This window comes from Sinocyclocheilus anshuiensis, unplaced genomic scaffold (assembly GCF_001515605.1).
Source record: "Sinocyclocheilus anshuiensis isolate Anshui unplaced genomic scaffold, SAMN03320099.WGS_v1.1 scaffold536, whole genome shotgun sequence".
Lineage (NCBI taxonomy): Eukaryota > Metazoa > Chordata > Actinopteri > Cypriniformes > Cyprinidae > Sinocyclocheilus > Sinocyclocheilus anshuiensis.
In genome coordinates, this window is record NW_015557179.1 from 3,124,884 (window position 1) to 3,131,909 (window position 7,026).

A 7,026-nucleotide genomic window follows, 5' to 3' on the forward strand; every position below is an offset into this window, starting at 1 on the left:
CATCCTTTGACAGCTCTTTGGTCTTGCCCATGGTGGTGGGAGAGGTTGGAATGGAAGATACAGATTGTGGACAGGTGTCTTATACACCTAACGAGCTGACATTAGGAGTAACTTCTTAAAGTGACAGGACTAATCTGTGTTCCACATGGGCATATAACCAATCTGTGGGAGCCAGAATTCTTGCTGATTGGTAGGGGATCAAATACTTATTTCACTCACTGAAATGCAAATCTCTAACCTTTATATAATGCATTTTTTTTCTGGATTTGTTTGGTTGGTATTCTGCCTCTATCCGTTAAAATTAACCTACCATAAAAATTACAGACCCTTCATTTCTTTGCAAGTGGGCAAACTTACAAAATCAGCAGGGGATCAAATAATTATTTTCCCCACTGTAGCTTAGTTCTGTTAGTTATGCATGTTAATATGCGAAGGAAGCTATGCTAGTTTAATAATTAGAGAAGTTTGAACTCACATATAGGTACGGTAAGATAGGTTAGTTCAGTTAGTTTCTTGCATTAGTAAGTGGAAGAAGTTATTCTAATCTAAGTTAGAGACATTTATGAAGCCACATACAGGTAAGTTAGTTAGGTTTGTTCATTGAAGCTTTGCTAGTTTAGGGAAGCTATGTTCTGTAATCTGTAAGCAAAGGCAAAACATTACAAAAACACGTTATTTGTGTTAGCTATGTTAGTAACTTAAGTTGTGTTAATTTAGTAGGTCACCTTAGTTGATTACATTATTACACAAGTTAAGGAAGTTAACTTGTTAGTTAAGGTAGTTAGAGACATTTATGAAGCCACATATAGGTAAGTTAGTTAGGTTTGTTCAGTGAAGCTTTGCTAGTTTAAGGAAGCTATGTTCTGTAATCTGTAAGCAAAGGCAAAACATTACAAAAACACGTTATTTGTGTTAGCTATGTTAGTAACTTAAGTTGTGTTAATTTAGTTGGTCACCTTAGTTGATTACATTATTACATAAGCTAAGGAAGTTAACTTGTTAGTTAAGGTAGTTACATAAGTCAAGTATTTTAGGTAAGTAAATGGAAGTCATATGGAATGTATTTCCCTTTCTCTCTCTTTCAGTGATTCAGGGCAGGTGAAGCTGCACCCCAGTCTTTTCTTGTTGTTGTTGGTTTTGGGTCGTCTCTACCCATCTCCCATGGATGGTTCATCATCAGGTATGAATAGACATTTAGATCACCTTTAAGTGCAATGCTTACCAAGAGATGAGCTGCACTGAATGTTTTAGCTCAAAAATAAACTTTGGATTTGATTCAGCTGACTATTTCTTAGCCCTCTAGTCTAACAAGCCACTTCCTTTGCATGTCTCGCTATCCGTCAACTCAGTGCGTCCATTCCTGCAATAGATTTTTTCCACTGCCTCCACAGTTTTTCTTCTCTTACAATCTGTAATGCTTGAGACGTGCAGCTACTGTTGCTGTTCCCGTTCACACATTTGTTTCATTGTTTAGACAGAGTAGGAAAAATATTTTCGGAACACGTTCTACAAGTACCTGTAGTACCTGTAGAGGCATCCAAACCTAGACGTGTCTTTTACACACACACAAACACACAGTGAGGGATAGGTCACGGTCGTGATCCCAGAGCCAGGAGTAATCCTTTCTCCTCCCGTTTGTGTGTCACAGAACACGGTGTTCCTCCAGCTGGGGAGAAATAGATCTATTCAGATGAAAGAAACAATAGCAGGATGGTGTTTGTCTTGGATCAAAATAAGGAGAAGTCTTGCTCCCACTGCTGCTTCTGATAACACAGCTCCTGACTTTGCATGCTACACGCATGACTGACATTATTTGAAATCTCATTGTATGTTGAATACATTCTGCAATTTCATCAGTTTTCAGGTAAAGCAATAAAATAACATGTAGGCTCTGTTGCAAAACCTCGTGAGCTGCCTTCATAGGCACATTCTCAAACATAAATGCAAACATAAAAAGTAGGCCCACACAATCTAATAATGACAAAAAAATGCAAGATAAAAAGCCACTGCTTTACTGAAAGGCAAAAAAGTGCAAATGTTTGCCTTTTTCAGGCCTCTTTTTGCATTTATGATTGTCTGGATTTTTTTTTTCAGACTACACACCTCATGTCAGACTTTTTTGAAGGTACAGTGAGTCTTTGGTTACTTTTCTAAAAAGTAGGCAGCTTGTGTCTTTCATTTTCCTTCCAAGATGGCCGACGAGTCAAAAAGATTGTCGTTTATAAATGGTTACAATTCCTTCAATAACAACATTTATTAAATAGTTCAAAGTCATAAAAATGGATGTTTGTACCTAATTTGTGTATTATGAAAATTAGAGTATTTTGTTGTTAGCTTAGCAACATGCTAATGCGATAATCTCTTTAAAACAATTGTGATTCATTTACCATTAGTTACTGCCTATGTACAGTGGTCCAATTATGCCTAGTTCACACTACAAGATTTTAAGCCCGATTTAATCCCGATTTGCAAATTAACGAGCTCGCCGACAGGTTGGGCTGTGATCGGGGGGAAATCAGCGGGTGATCGGTGCTCGGCAATCTTTATGTGTGAACTACACAATGACGCATCAAAGAGGTTCGCTGACGCGTCGCCGACACCTCACCGATGGCAAACAAATATCTAGCATGCCAAATATCTGGACCGGTCGGCCGACTCGACATCACGTGGTGTCAGGTGTCGTGACGAGCTACAGCCAATGAGAGAGTAAGGCATGGGTTGAGGTCACCGAAAACAACAGCAGCGACATAGCTTAAAGAATAGTTTGGACACAATAAATGGAGCAAAATTTTTCATCGAGCAAACAGCTTGCAGCGCTAATTTCTTCCCGACATCCATTTTCAAATAAACAACTCCTGTTTCATGTGTTGTTTCGCGTCATTCCCATTCCAATTCTCGCATGTGTTTTCGTGACAAACGTGGTTTGTAGAGTCGTTGGGTGACCGAGTTGTTGTCAGCTTGTGTAGTGTGTAATCCCCGGTTGCGGATCATTTACATAGTCACGTAGTGTGAACACCACAACGACATAAAAACAGACAATCAAGTCAATGTAGTCTGAACAGCACGGCGATCTGCCGACATTTAAATTCGTGTAGTGTGAACTTAGCCTAAGGATGCCTTATAAGGCACCTGCCTATGTAGACAGTAGATGGCAAGGCTACTGTGGAACGAAGGATTGTTTTTTTTTTTTTTATAAATGACCTTCTATGTAGACAAACTCTGAGCACATTAACTTGTGGTCAACCATGTTTACATATCAACACCTATTTAATATTCAGCAGCTTGGTGAAGTTGTTGTTACTCTAATTCACATGCAAAGTGTTTGCTGTATCATAACACAGGTTTATTTCAGTACTTCCTGTCAAAAATGTTGAAACCAAGTGTGAATTCATGATATATCTTCACCATCAGCTGTTAAGATCGATGTGATAGCGAAGTTGTTGCAAGTTTAGGCTTGATATTAACTGTTTATGATGAAGAACATCTAATGGAAGAGAACTTCTGTTGAAACCGATGGTCCTGAGAGTGACCCACTTCAGGGGTAGTGGGGTAATAAATGTGATGGGACTTGCCTGGATATTGCTGAACTGCAGAGCTGGTGCAAACACACCCACATTGCTATGATCAGATGATTTCTTAACTGCTGTTTTCTCACAGCTGACATTTTTGCTGTATGTTTATTTTGTTATTGAGAGGAAAGCATTGAGCACATCTTTACATATTCATCTAAATGGCGCTCTCATTAGTGTGGAGGTTCGGTATTTTCATTCAGGGCCGTCCTTAGGGGGGTGCAATTGGTGCGGTCGCACCGGGCCCCGTGCTTGAGGGGGCCCCGTGGCGAACGCCCCCCCTCCCCGGAACGCAATCGCGAACGGACCAAGGGGGAAACAACCCAACACCCCCATGGAACGCATGGAACCCCATGGAACTCCCTACCTCGCACTGGGCCCTGCGTCAGCTAAGGATGGCCCTGTGTTCATTAAAAATATAGCACTGCGAAGGAATTTCACACTTTTAATTCATTAGCTAAAAAAAAAATAATAAAAAATTCGCATTTTGAAAGCCCTGGATCATTGTTTGGGTGTCAGGGCCTGTATAGTATCATAAGTGTGTTATGAGCCCATGTGTGTGCTACAGACATCTGGAGTGGAGCAGAGGTGTGGAGGGGCTGGAGAAAGGACCAGTTTAAGGCCTCGGGTCTGGAACACAGATAACACAGAACAGAGAGAAACCGATCAAGCTCACGACCCTCATGCACTCTGAATGATCAGTGCCACCATAAAAATCAGACTCAAACCGTTTGGCCACGTATCAGCGAACGTCTCAGCCCTGCTCAAACAAACGCAAGTCCACCTGATCACACCCCTCTTCAGTTAAACCATGTAATATTATGGATGGATTTTCCTAATAGTCAAGGAATGACAGGAGAGTCAGACCTTCGGATTAATAGAAGGATCCAAGTCAACAGAATCCAGCCTTTCTTGGTACAGGGATGCAAGGGTTAAGAGACTGGAGGATTTGGGGTCTGCCTGGTTCTTGTCAGTGGAGGTATGCAGGCCCATTCACCCAAATGAAGCCCACATGTAGAAGATGTTAAATATAGCTTGGTTTTGGCTTCCACAGCCCCCTCCTCTCCCCTAGGTGTGTAATTGTGTGTGTCTGGGTGTCCGGTGTTGATCAGGCCCCTCTTTACAACAACACAAGTTCTCAGCAATACACTCAAATCTGTGTAGTTAATTATTGCGCTGGTTGAAATACGAGACAACCCATGATTAGACTGTGATTCTGTTCCACAATCAGCGTTAAATTTTTCTTTCAGAGTTGTTTTCATTAGATTAGGCCCACGGTGTTGTCTGCAATGTTATAAATCCTATAACAAAGGATTTATATTAAAGATCTGATTTATTTGCTGGTCACACTGTGAATTTGTATTGTGTGCCTAAGCCTCGAAAGCCTCGTCTTCGTGTCAGAGTAGATCTGTTAAGCTCCACTCTGTGAAATATTTGAGAAATAAGGCTTTGTTGGGCTTTTGTACAAGCTCTTTTATGTTATCCAGACTATAAGAAAACATGAGTGCATTTGAATTCGGCTGAATTTTGCACTTGTGAAAATCCGTTTGTTAACAATATCACATGCTAAGCAAACATGGGTTTACACTGTGCATAAGAGCCGTGACACAAAACCCTGCTGCTAAACCCAGGTCATGACAGATTTAGGTGGTCATGCTGGTTTTTGTAACATGATAGGGATTTTTTTATTTTTTTTTATTAATTGTCGGGCTAAAATTATTTTTGCCACTTGCCCTTGGCGTTAGGATAATGTCAACTGAAAAGTGGTGTTATTTTAGGATATATACATTTTTTTTTAAGTTTTATACATTTTGTGTTTTTTATTTGTTATTAGTGTTTTTATATTTTTATTTCAAGTGAAACTTTAATTTAATTCATTTTAATTATTATTTTTTTTTTAGCTTTATTTCAATTGGCAAAAATGGTGTTTAATAGCTTTTATTTTAGTTTCTCCAAACTTTTAGTCCAGATAAACAGGATGTTTAAAGAGGAAAACTCTTGGGATTTTATCCCAAGAATCCATATTTCTTTGAGCTTCTACTTTCTGGAAACCAGGTTGGCAGCCAAAAAAACTTGACATATCCCATTTCTAGTGCTTCTTTTTGTCCTCCTTTCAAAACCTTTTATTGATTTTTTTTTTGCATTGCATATAATGAAAAATCCATTTTGAAAAAGACAAGTGTGACTAGCTAGCATGATGGTAATCTTATTACCATGCTGTAGCTGGCATGTCTGGTCTTGAGGAAATGCTAAACAAGGGTTGGGGTCTCCATCAGTGTTGAGGGCATGCATAAGTGTGTCAAATACCCTTGACCAAAATTCTGTCAGCCACAAACACGTCCAGAACATATGTAAGTGGTTGGCTGGAAATTGCTTACATCTATGGTAGATTATGCCTGGTACATATGGATGAGGAGTGTACCAGATCTAGAATGTCACACCACTGGTCATCCAAGATGGAAATTCCTAGGTTGCATTCCCAAGCGATGGTGGGAGCAGTTGGGGGTTCAGTGCCTTGCTTAAGGGTCTCACCTTAAGGGTCATGGTATTGAGGGTGGAAGAGAGCACTGGTCATTCACTCCCCCCACCTACAATCCCTGCCAGTACTGAGACTCAAACCCACGATATTTGGGTTACAAGTCCAACTCTCTAACCATTAGGCCATGACTCCCCTTCGGAGGAACTTATTAGGTTAGAAATAAGTTATTTTATGCTGTTGAGGTGACTGGGTAAATTGTATTTAGTAGACGGGGCTGAAAAAGATGAGAACCTCATCCTAGTACTGATCAAGGCCATTCATTTTGGTTGAGATCATTAATTGGTGGAATGCAGGATCAAAACTGAATGTGGGCGAATGCCAGAGTGGTCACACAATTGGTTCAGCCAATCGCGAGCTGTTTGTGATGCTCAAAAGAACTAAGCACTGTTTTGGATATCATCACAGAGCCACAATGTTTACAGTTTATGGTGGAATCGACCTACAAATGGCATAATTATAGTTGTTTGGCTTATGATTCACAGGAAATGAATCCCTGTTTGTAAAGCCAACACTTTCCACACTAGAACTGAAGTTGGTAATGGCCCTCAGCCTCAGTTTAATTTTTTTTAAATTCAAATTAGACCAATCTGCATTTATGTTATGAGCAGTCTTAAAGAAAAAACAATAGAGGTGACTGTCTTGTAAGACTAGTCATAGACGTCACCTGGTCAGTCTCAGGCAGAGAAAGATCTTCTCACAGGACCTCAAATGGGTTGCAAAAAGAAACTGATGGCTGAGGCCTCACTATTAATTCTGGCAGTCCGATAATTCAGATGTTACTGCTTTGAGTATGAGACACGAGGTCAGTGACTTTAGCTAACAGCTTAGAATTTCTGTCAGTCAGAGAAGCACAATGTGTTTCCACAGTGCAAGCATGCATTTATATTGGCATTGGGCTCCTAGAAGCATTCTTTTGGA

The 7,026-nt window shown here is 40.1% G+C and overlaps 1 protein-coding gene across 1 annotated transcript in view; it reads left to right on the plus strand.

Annotated features, from left to right (window-relative positions):
- The window catches only part of LOC107678511 (thyroid adenoma-associated protein homolog), a 56,040-nt gene extending 53,812 nt beyond the window's left edge, over positions 1 to 2,228 (plus strand). The window contains exons 19-20 of the mRNA XM_016473785.1: positions 1,086 to 1,180; positions 1,649 to 2,228. The gene's annotated coding sequence lies outside the window, so the exon portion shown is untranslated. The remainder of the gene's footprint in view (positions 1 to 1,085; positions 1,181 to 1,648) is intronic.
- The last annotated feature ends 4,798 nt before the right edge of the window (positions 2,229 to 7,026 follow it).